Source organism: Lates calcarifer, linkage group LG12 (assembly GCF_001640805.2).
Source record: "Lates calcarifer isolate ASB-BC8 linkage group LG12, TLL_Latcal_v3, whole genome shotgun sequence".
Lineage (NCBI taxonomy): Eukaryota > Metazoa > Chordata > Actinopteri > Centropomidae > Lates > Lates calcarifer.
The window spans coordinates 11,664,718-11,677,236 of NC_066844.1; the positions used below are offsets into that span (position 1 = coordinate 11,664,718).

The 12,519-nt window shown below is 39.2% G+C and overlaps 1 long non-coding RNA gene across 2 annotated transcripts; it reads right to left on the reverse strand.

The window, feature by feature from the left end:
* Window positions 1-1,943: 1,943 nt before the first annotated feature.
* Window positions 1,944-4,285, reverse strand: LOC108872419 (uncharacterized). Of its 2 annotated transcripts, none has more exons than XR_007814321.1 (4): window positions 4,131-4,285; window positions 2,642-2,669; window positions 2,360-2,443; window positions 1,944-2,241 (listed from the first exon to the last, which is right to left on the reverse strand). It is a non-coding gene; the product is annotated as an uncharacterized LOC108872419 (long non-coding RNA). The 2 variants fall into 2 exon arrangements; XR_001959225.2 differs by having other exon boundaries at window positions 2,360-2,446.
* Between the last annotated feature and the right edge of the window lie 8,234 nt (window positions 4,286-12,519).

Genomic DNA, 12,519 nt, shown 5'->3' on the forward strand with positions numbered 1-12,519 from the left:
TTTTCTCTCAGGGCTACACTGTTGTGTAGTCTCCAGAAGATGTTTTCCTTTTCATCTCCAGACATAACCTTGTTTCTTTTGCATTTAACCTATAATCTATTGTACTCTGTACTCATTGTGCGTCTCATGCTTGAGGAGTGCAGTGAGAATGCAGAAGAATTAAACCTACAGAAAGACAACCATTGACTCTGTGCTTTATTCAACAGAAGATTCCCATAACAATTCTAGAAGAATATTTTAAGCGTTAACTATAAAATTTACCTCGAATTACGGACGCTAGCCGTGTTAGCATCCTCAAGTAGCGCTTGAAGAGCTGGAGCAGTCGGATTGCTGCATATATAGGTGGATGTGAATAGAGTCCCCAGCCCCACCCTCTCACCCAAATATGGTCTCGTCTGGGAGAGGTCACAAACCAATGGATGACGTCATGGAGGCTACGTCCATCAAGTCTATGGTTTTAACTTTGCCATGGTGGCTGTAAGCTAGCACTATCAGAGCTAATATTTCGCTGAGTACATTAACCAATCAAAAAGTTAACAGTCTCTAAAGTTCGTTATTAAGTTTGATAAACGGGAGAAAATGTCTGATTCATTGTGGATATTGCACATAATAAATATTACTGATTTCCTACATTTGAGTTCCAGAGTAGTTTTTTTCACCTGTCAATCTTCTGACAAAATGACCACAATGAGTACAATGAGCCACACACACTACACTCCTCTTGCTTAAACTATTTTTGCTAGCAAACACCACAGATATGGAGTGCTGTATGCATGTTTTTGAGAAGGACAGTCATGGAACTCCTTTTACAGACACAGGATAGAAGAAATGTATTAATTCTGTGTTTCTGTGTAAAGACCTTGGTGCCAGAGAGAGTACTATGGCAGAAGAGGCCAGTGCAGAGATTTAATCTGAAGACCAAGGTTTGCTGCTGTCATGCTAGTTGTTGTGTTATGTGGATGGCTTTGACTTGCCAAGAGACTGAATATGGAAATTAGCTTTGGCTACATGTTCATTAATTGTCCCTTTATAAATAAGTTAACTTTAAACTTCAAATTTCAGGAATTCCCTGCTGCGATTCCAGCTAACAGTGGCTATCACAGAGACTGCTACAGCCACTTTACCAACATAATATAAAACCAGCCCAGAGAAGAAGTGAAAAGGCACCTTTATTTCAAAAAGAGGCTGAAAAAGAGGGTAGGTGTCAAATGAGAAAAGAATAATCAATGTGAATCTTCAACTTCAGCTGTGAATCTGTGGAGAAAAAGAAATTAGCATCAAGGCACAATAACATTATGCACATTACATTTGAGAACCAAACTTTGCCTTTGAGTCTTATGGCATAAGCTTATTATTACATTCTTCTCAGAAATATGTGAAAAAATTAAAATATGATAACAACTTTCTTGCTGGATGCTAGCCCCATTACAACATGAATGAGGTTCCTTGAATTTGAGTTACAATGCCTGATCCCGTGTGAATAATCCCTAAGGTTCTTAAAATAACAATAAATGTGGTGCCACTAACTTTACATCTGTTATGATGTAATGGAAGTGAGGCCTGTGTTGTCATCTGCTTCTTGTTTTTTAGTGCTAGGGGTAGAAAGAGAAACAGAAGATGGTGAGGGAACTGCAGCAAAGACACGGGGCTCTGAGGTCACACACTGGTGACCTCTGCACATCCAAGAAGGCACCACACCTGTTGCCAATGCATAATTTGCAAACGCGAAAAACACAAACATGAATCATACGCTCGGAAAAGAATTAAAGAAAAATTGATTCAGTGTGAAACACTCACAGCTGGGAAATTGCTTCTTGCAGCTGAAAAAAGAAGAGATTAGAGTCTGCTTCTGCACATTCGGGACAGGGATTTAGTGGCCACTGAAGCAAGATACCACTTCACCTGTTTCAGATGTGCAAGACTTACGAGTGCTAACAAACAAAATCTGATTAAGAAAAACATAAGCTTTAAGATTTATGTTAGGCCAGTGACTGCAGACAGTGGCCAGGTACTGGCCAAATGCTGCGACCGCCTCATCAACTGTCCTGCTGGCCATCAATTTGTTGCTGGGGGCCATCATGCACACGTCAGGGATCCGAGAAAGAGCAGCATGCACCACCTCAGTCCTCAGCTGGTCAGCACAGGCCCCCGAAGTCGATATGAAACCAAAAGAAAAGCGACCCACGTCATGATCTGATCTGTGATGGAGTGCAGATGAGAGGCCCCTACAAGAACAACAAACTAGAACAAAAGAAAGGATATTTTTAGAATATATATATATATATATATATATATATATATATGTGTGTGTGTGTACTATCATTCTTCAGCAATTCTGTAGTTAAGAAATTTTAAATACCTTCTTGTCTGGACACTCAGCAGGAATGACCATGTACCATGTATGTAGAAATTGGCACTTTGTGGCACCAACCAGTATCACAGCCTACTTGATGAAAAATAAAAACACAACATCTTAAAACTACTTGAACCTTTGCTACTGAGAAATGATGTAACCTCAACAAATCAACACTTTACTGCTACAAAAACTAGCCAAAGTGAAGTAAACAGCTTAACACAATCATGCAACATGGATATGCATCGCATACAGAAAACAGTGAATGAAAAAATGCTAGTTACTTACATGCACCAGCCTCAGCCTTACTTGGCATCTACAGGATGACACTTTTATCAATACACGAGTGTGTGAAAATACTGTTACTACATATACTGATATCTTGATTATGCAGCTGCTAGAATATTATTTTCACAACCACTTATACACCTTTAACTGCACTAAAACACCCAAATTAAAACAAGAATGCACACTTACAATTGATTTCATTTTTAAATAATGCCATTTATATCAAAGTCCACCGCCTTTCTTAGTTTTACATTTACTTTATGGTAAACACACTTATTAACAACTACATATGCTTTTGGTTGGAACCTCAGGCGGTGTATCAATCAATAATGTTAAAAATGTGGAAAAAAATAAACGTAACGCTGTTTACTTTAAGCCCTGATGGGAGTTTGATACAATTATACTGTTATAACGCTGCTCAACTAACAGCAAACCCAAAGTAATTATATGACCACATTTAATAACTGTATACTTGTGTTGTCACATTAAATAAACACCTGGCCGTTGACTCTATGACTCTGTGAAACAATGTCCTCTTTTGTTTCACTGTTCGCTCACAGACTGCAGTTACCGCAATTAAAAATAAAGACAAGCTGGACGCTACTACCAAAGGATGCTAACAGCTAACAGCCACTCCACTGACTGCAGATGACCGTTACTTTGCACTTGTTTTTAACCGTTGCTGCCTCGACTATCTGACTGTAGTCAGGAAGCACACAGGAGATGCTTGCTCCAGGGCCTAAGCTGGTGCTAACTTCAACGTTAATCCCCTTCACTATACCTGCAGTAGAAAAGCAACACGCAGGAGCTCCACTTTGCTCTTGAGATGCTGCAGATTTATTCAATGACGACTATTTCACTGTGCATTTATAACTCAACAAGTGCTGACTGCTAGCAGCTATCCTGTTCTCCCTGCTCTTCCTGGTCACAATCTTTCCTGTCAGTGTTATGGTTTACTGCTCGCTCTCACTTGCTCTACCACTCACCGCCTGCGTGCACACAGATTTGTCCTGCTCTGTCTGAAATGAGCCACACTACTGTTATTGCATTGTGTTGTCACATTAAAAACACCTTACCGTTTATCGAACTCTGAAAACAAAGGATGCTAACAGCTCCACGTCCTGCTCAGTAAGGTTAACAAGCAAACATGCTAATGGCATGACAAGACACGCTCCGTTGAGGTTACGCTTACGTTCACTGTCATACAAAGCGATAGTTAAAACCTACAACCGTTCATACATAATGTGTTATAAGCATAACCAACTTTAACGAAATTACTAATTAAAACCTAGCCCCGACCATAGACACACAGTCTTTGCATGTTTCAGCTCCCACACAGTAGAGTTACAGTATTTTTACAAACACAGATAGGACTCTATGCTAACAGCTAACTACCACTTCACTGATACGTACATACATACATAATGTGTTACCAGGAATAACCAACCACAAACTTCTGCAACTCAATAGTAAATTAAAATACTCTTACCGCTAAGCTGGAGCAAATCCTCGATGTAGAATCAAGTAGTGTCAAGTGTCAAAGTGTGGTGTAATGTAGTGTAATGATTGCTGCTTGCCAACACAGAATGAAAGAAACAAACGGATGGTTTGGAACCACGAGTATTTATACCCATCAACTTCAAATTCAGTTCAACCAATCAGGGCGCTCTGAAGGAAAACAGTAAGAATGCATCGAATGGAACCACAATGATGTATGCGTCGTTTGTTTCATCAAGGGACTGGACTGATGAAGATACGGGCAGCCTCATTCGGTGGAGGGCCATAAATGAGAAGCAGTTCACGGGGAGGCGCAACGTGGCTATCCGAGGCTTTGAGTAAGATAATTCAATTTTAATGTGCATAGTTCATCATCAGCTCTTTCCGTTTCTTCTACCAAGTGAATGATAATTTCACTAATGATATGCTTGTATAGGATGTTCATCAAAGATCAGGGACTGGAGGGAAAGGTGAAGGCTGGGTGGATGAAGAAAAAGTGGGAAAACCTGAAGCAGAAGTACAAGGCGAGTTCAAACATCAAAAACACCACAGTCTTTATGTTAAGCACAGAAGAAACATGTCATCATGTTTTTACTTACTTAATCAGGCAGTTTAACGTCTTACCAGAAATGCAGAAAATATGCTGCAATATGTACAGTAAGAGCAGTATGAACATACTGATCTGAAAATGCTATATCAAGAGTAAACACTGGTGACAGTTGGCACATAATGAAATATGAACACTGGGAAATGCAGAGTAAACAGTTAAAATATAACAAGAATATGATGTGCATATACATGATCAAATATAAACAATAGCTTGTAGGGTATTAATATAATCTGCATTAATATACACTACATATTTATATGACTAGTGGCGATAAGTCAAATGGTGATTATCAGATGACCTGTGTGTATGTGTGTAGGGAGGGAGGAGAGGCCACTGCTGCAAACTGGAAGTGATTTGATAACATGGATGAGGTGATGGGGCAGAGACCATCGATTACCCCACCAAACCTCATCACCTCATCCATGGCATGAACCTCTGCAGCAGTGGTCTAGAGAGCCAGCAAAGAGGAAGCGGGAATCTGACTTTCTCACCTTGTGGATGGATGCTAGAGCGAGGGAGAGATGGAGAGAAAGGGAGGAGAGGGAGAGTCGTGCCAGGGAGGAAAGGTGCATGAACTTGTTAGTTGTTTATGCAAAAAAATCTCTCTCTCTCTCTCTCTATAATATATATATATATATATATATATGCAGTGTTGCTTCTGTGATTGTTTTGTAACATTATTTTCTGATTATAAAAAGAGTAGAAACTTTTATGAAATTATAGTGAAATGAAGTAAGGCGTTATATATGTAGACATCATCCCAGCAGGTACAGTAGTGTTGTCTGATGCTTGCAAAGAGCAAACACTGGTCTCCCTACACTTTGAATCTTTAGAAGTGATCTGAAGGTGGCTGCATGCTACAGACCCTGTCTTCTAGTCAAATACAATCATCAGTAGCACAATTGTTAGGCGACCATGATAAAAATGTATGAGTTATGCTTAGGCTATTTTAACAAAACTTGTCAGCCAGTGAGACCGGCCAGTGCAATCAGAAACAGGCAAGCACTGTGAAACAGAAGAAACATAGGCGATAGATTGACAACAGATGATATGAAAAAGTGTAACAAGAACGTGCAAATATTTAAAATGGAAATGGAAATCAACTTTACTACAACTGTGTACATGTGATCACCAGGGTTGGCTAACACTGAAATAGAAACTAGATAAAATGCATATCCTGCGAAAAATGCGTGTGAATGCGGAGTGCTGAATGGATCGCTGAAGCAGTGCTGGAAATGGCTGAAATCATTGTTGAAATGAAGAAGAAAAAGTTCAAAGTTGGAAGTCAAAAGTAATTTCTGAAGCAAAATGTGATGTGTAAAATGGTGGAAATTAGCAGAAGAGGGTAGATGCAGAAGCTGTAGCAAAGTTAGAACCAAGAGCTGAACTATTCAGTTGAATATCACTAATAATCCCAAAGGTCTCGTGTTCAAGCCCCCAACACAAAAAACCCTCCCAAAAAAAGAAATAATAATAATAAATATCATTATGAATATTTTACACTTTGCAATTTTGCTATTTATACTATTTTGCAATTTTACTACCACTACAATTCATTTTAGCACCACACAGTACCCAGTGGTCTTCAGTGGCACAACTGGTAGAGCAGTCACCTATCAATCGTGTGATTTCCGGTTCAAGTCCAGCAGCAGGTGGTTATAAATTCTTAAACAATAATATTACTGTGTTTAAGTGTCCTCTTTCTCTGTGTATTTCAGTCTCTGATTCTGTTAAGCTTATAAAACTGTCTTAGAGTTTTTACTTTGACAATCTGTATGTGTGTGTGTGTAAACATTACATGTTAGTATGAAGTGGTACGAGGTATGAAGGTATGAATCAACAATCCATGATCTCTGTGTAGAGGTAATACACCATTAAGAATGACAAATGTGGTAATGTAAAGGTTTCAGTTTTTTGAGTGTGTATGCGCACGTGTGATGTCTATGTGTGTGCATTTGTTTTTCTATTCCGGTGGGGACCTTAACCTGAGATACCACTCAGCCCGTGGGGTCCAGTTTTCCCCGTGGTGTCCAAATCTTGGTCCTCACAGACATGAGCATTACAACCAATAGAAAACAGCCTGCTGATATGCCTAGTGTGTGTTATTTTAATTGCTTGACCAGGCACACGGAATACAAAAAATACCAAACACAGGTAATAATGCTGGCTCATTATTTGGCCATCTGATTTTCAGTTGTGATACCATAATCACATTACACTATTCTTGTATAGTACACCATTAGCCTCTTTTACCACCTAAGTAATAGTCAAATAGTAGCAGTCAGTTAAACAGTATGGAGAGAATCCATAGATTAGTTCCACAAAAGTAAAGTGCTCAAAACAAACCCCAGACTCAGATGTATACATCCCTGGAAGCTCAAGTTCTGATGCTGGTGATGACCCAGATGTACCAGCTTGGAGGAGAACTGACAGTATACTTGCAAATATGCATTCGGAAACATAGCAAGTTAACATAGCTAACATTCATTTAAAGTGAATCCAACTGTAAATAAAACATTAAGTGGAATTAACCACCACATCTCTCTATTAACCTTGTAGCTCCTGCAAAACCACAACTCGAACCCTGTCTAACACACAGGGTTCATTGTCAGATTAGGTTGCCAAGGTCTAAGAGGGTCTCACAGACAATTTAAGATTTTCACACTGGGTTCATGTCTTCTACTTTTACTATAAGCTTGTTGTATGTTTCATTTTCAGCTTACCAGAAATATTTGAATGGTTGTCCAAAGTATCTGAGGATCAGAGCAAGTGTATGAAACGGTGATGACTATACTCATCAGAGCAGTAGATGAAAGCAGCCACAAAACTGACTGTCTGTAACAAAGAGGAGCAGAGACGTACAGGACAAGAGGATAGGAGGTAAAAACTCTGATGACACAAACCTTTCTGTTACCTTTTCTACACAGAACACTGAAAGACAGCGGGCACTATTAAAACTACCTCTGACTGGCAGCTTTCTCACCATAGCAGAGTACCTCAGGCTGATATGGAAAAAAAAACTGTTGTCTCAAAACTCAAAATTATGAGATAATGTCAAAATTATGAGATAAAAAGTCATAATTGTGAGATAAGTCTGAATTATGAGATAAGTCAAAATAATGAGATAATGTCGAAATTACTAGATAATAAATCAAAATTATGAGATAATGTCGAAATTGTGAGATTTAAAAAATATATAATTATGAGATTATGTTGAAATTATGAGATAACCTGAAATCATGAGATAATGTCCAAATTACGAAATAAGATGATAACTATGAAATAATAAATCAAAATTATGACATAAATTGAAATTATGAGATGATGTCGAAATTATGAGATAATGTCGAAATTATGAGATAAAAAAAATCAGAATTATGAGATAACATCAAAATTCTGAGATAATAAATCAAAATTACGAGATAGTAAATCGAAATTATGAGATAATGTCGAAATTGTGAGATTAAAAAATTATAATTCTGAGTGATGTCAAACTTATGAGATAAATTTAAATCATGACATAAAGTCGAAATTCTGAGATAACCTAAACTACTAATTAATTATCATTCACAATCCTTCTACCTCCATCCCTTCTCTCTTTTTTGAAAGCCTGAATGAATTGGGGATTGACTCACTTTTGGAGCCTCAAGCAGCCATCCGGGGAATTAACTGGTAACACCAACGTGCAGAATTTTTTTTCAGAAATAGAATTACTTTATTTATTTACACACTTCAATTCAAATTCCAATTCAATTCTGGATTTAATTTGAATCTTAATTTTAATTTGACACTCTTGGACAGAACCAAGTTCAAATGTCACCTTCTTGCTGGATTGACTGGGTCAATACAGTCCATGGTCAAAGCACAACGGAATTTGCACAGCAGAGGTAAGGAGCGTCTTCTCTGTTGTCTTGCCCTTTGCTTTAAGAAGTGCATGAAATTTTTGACTCTATGTGACTTTGGGTAATTATGTCTACATGAGAATGTTGATTGATTTATTGTATACTATGTTATGTTATTCAGAAAATGGCATCTCCCATTAAGTTTGCCACAATAAATGAGCCCGAACTGTAAGTATTATATGTGGTTGTTATTTTGTTGTTTGTCTTCATCTGCATCTTAACAAGTAGGACAATACTTATATATACCTTATATGTACATATATATACCTAACATGTACTAAGCTGCTGGGATACACCTCATATAACCTCCCAAGTTTTATTATATATTATATATATTATATATTATATATTATATATTATTTATATTTATTATAATTTTATTTTATTTTTTTAAATAATGAAAATCAGCTTTTTACCTTAGATCAGGGGTGTCAAACTCAATTTCATCCCTGGCCACATCAGCATTGTGGTTGACCTCAATTGCCAGTTGTAACTGTAAAATTATATAAATTCTCTCTCATATAAGTGCCCCTGCAATCAATTATTATTACTTTTAATGTTAATTAATTCAATTCAATTCAATTTATTTATATAGCGCCATATCACAACAAAAGTCATCTCAAGGCACTTTTCGTATAGAGCAGGTCTAGACCATACTCTTTAAAATAGGTATTTACAGAGAGCGACCCAACAAATCCCACCATGAGCAAGCACTAGGCAACAGTGGCAAGGAAAAACATCCTTTTAAGAGGCAGAAACCTTGAGCAGAACTGGACTCAGGGTGGGCAGATTTTGGAAAGAAAGGGGAGGTTAGATATAGATCTGTAATTGGCTAATATGTGGGCTTTTTTAGAAGGGGTTTGATTACAGCTACTTTATATGACTGTGGCGCATAACCTGTTAACAAGGACAGATTTAACATATCTAGTACAGGACTGCAAATTAAGGGCAGAGCTTCCTTAAGCAGCCTAGTTGGGATGGGGTCTAAGAGACATGTTGAAGGTTTACATGCCGAAATAATTGATGTGAGCTGGGGGAGGTCAATGGGAGAAAAAGAGTCAAGGTTAGGTTTTGCAGTTGAGTCTATGGATCCTGTGTTTTGACATGAATCAGTGCTTGTTGAAGGCAGGATGTGATTAATTTTATCTCTAGTGGTAGAAATTTTATCATTAAAAAAGTTCATAAAATCATCACTGCTGAGGGTTATAGGGATGCGTGGATCTATAGAGCTGTGACTCTCTGTCACAGAAACCTGTGGTTGTTCTTATTATCCTCTATTAATGATGAGCAATAGGTGCCTCTTGCATTACAGAGGGCCCTTTTATATCTTTTGACCCTTTCCTGTTAAGGATAGCTAAGTGGGATTCTTCCAGTTTGGTGGAACGCCACACTCTTTCGAGCCTACGTGCTGTTTGCTTCAGTGAACGGTTTTGGGAATTGAGCTTGCCTCTTTCTCTTGTATTGTTCTCATTTTTAGGGGGCTGACGGAGTCTAGAGTAGTACACAGTGAGACTGCAGCATTGTCTACAACAGGGGTGTCAAACTTACGGCCCGCGGGCTGGATCAGGCCCATGAACGGGTTTAATCCGGCCCGCGAGATGATTTGAAGTTAAAATTAGCTGCAAATTTTCAATGAAAGAAACTGTTGTTCTAAATGTGTCCACTCGATGTCGCAATAGCAATTATGCTAAGCAGGCAAACTGTTTATACTGGGGCTGAGCAAGTAGGCCTATACCTGACAGCTGGCCCGGAGCTAGCTGTCTTGTCGTTCTGCCCATTACGTCTTCTACTTTGAACATTATGCGCTTTGGCACCCTCATTGCCCCAAAATGTCTCTGTCAAAAAAGAGAAAAGTGGACACAGAGTGCAGGGTTTTCCAAGAAAAATGGTCATCATCCTATTTATTCACAGAAGTGAATGGGAAACCCGTGTGTTTGGTATGTTCACAGCAGGTTTCAGTGCTGAAAGAATATAACCTTCGACGCCACTATGAGGCTCTTCATGCCGAAAAATACAAAAACTTGCAAGGACAACAGAGAATAGAGAAGGTGAATGAATTGTTGGCGGGTCTGAAGAAGCAGCAGTCTGCGTTTACTCGTAGCCGAGAAATAAGTGATGCTGCAGTGAAAGCCAGCTACCTTATTGCTAATGAAATTGCACTGGCTTCAAAACCATTTAGTGAGGGTGAATTTGTGAAGACATGCATGCTGAAGGCAGCAGAGACAGTATGCCCTGAAAAGCGTCAGGCTTTTGCAAATATCAGCCTGACAAGAAACACAGTTGCAGACAGGATTTCTGATCTTTCGGAGGATTTGGGCAGCCAGTTGAAGCGCAAAGTAAAGTCATTTATTGCGTTTTCAGTTGCAATCGATGAAAGCACGGATATTACAGATATTGCGCAACTGGCCATATTCATTCGCGGAGTTGATGACACTTTGACCGTCACCGAGGAGTTCGTGGAGTTGGTGCCAATGACGGACACCACAACAGCAGCTGATATTTTCAAGGCCCTCATCGGAGCGCTAGACAGGGTCGGAGTGGACTGGTCTCGCGCTGTCAGCCTGGCTACAGATGGTGCACCTTCAATGACCGGGAGAAAAGCAGGTGTTGTGACAAAATTCAGGGAGAAGGTGCAGACTGCAAATGGAGGACGTGATTTTTGGACTTTTCATTGTATTTTGCATCAAGAGGCATTGTGTTGCAAGTCATTGAAGATGGATAACGTCATGGAGGTGGTCGTCCAAACCATAAATTTCATCCAATCCAGAGGCCTGAATCACCGTCTGTTTGACAGCCTTCTCAGAGAGAAAGACCACAACTATGGCCTGCCATACCACACCGAGGTAAGATGGTTAAGCCTAGGTGCTGTGCTGAGGCGCTTCTTTGATTTAAGAGAGGAAATCAAACAGTTGATGGAAAAAAAGGGCAAACCACTGTTAGAATTTCAGTCCACAGAATGGATGCAGGACCTTGCATTTATGGTGGATGTTACAGAGCACTTGGATAACTTGAACAAAATGCTGCAAGGGCGCAGCAAAGTTGTCACGCAGTACTATGATAGCATATGTGCGTTCAAGTTAAAGCTGTCATTGTTGGAGACACAACTCGCAGGTGGTGATGCTGCTCACTTTCCTTGTCTGAAAGATGTGTGCGCGACCCAACATGCTGCAGGCATGAAGCGGTTCAAAGATAAAATAACGGGACTAGTGCGGGAGTTTAAACAATGCTTTCAGATTTTTGGTGAACTGGAGAAAGACTTCAAAGTTTTTTGCTTGCCATTCACCGCGAATGCCTCTGATCTGCCCGTCAACATCCAACTAGAAATAATAGACTTGCAGTGTGACTCAGATTTGAAGGGCAAGTTTGCTGCAGCTGGCTTGGACACGTTTTACCAGCATCTCTTGCCAGGTTACCCCAACTTGACAACCCTTGCTGCAAAAGTGTTGTGCATGTTTGGAACCACATATCTGTGTGAGCAAGTTTTTTCTGTAATGAGCATCAACAAAACAAAGCTGCGCTCAAGGCTCACACACAAGCACTTGAATGACATCCTGAAATTGGCTGCCACTCAGGATGTGACGCCTAATATTGATGCACTTGTGAAAGCTAAAAGATGCCAGGTTTCAGGAGTAAAATAAACAGTGGGTAACCCCACTTAAAATGCTGCATGAGACACTTATGCACCCTGATAAAGTTCTGTGAAAATGAATGTCCTCTGTGGATATTTAAAGAAAGTGAACAGTGTGTGATTTACTGTAATAATTTCAGTCACTTCAGTTCATAAGTTTGGTTTGTTGAAATTGTTAATGCATTGCACAGCTTTTATTTTTCTATCAATAAATAGTGTAGCCTACAAGGCAGGGAGTAAC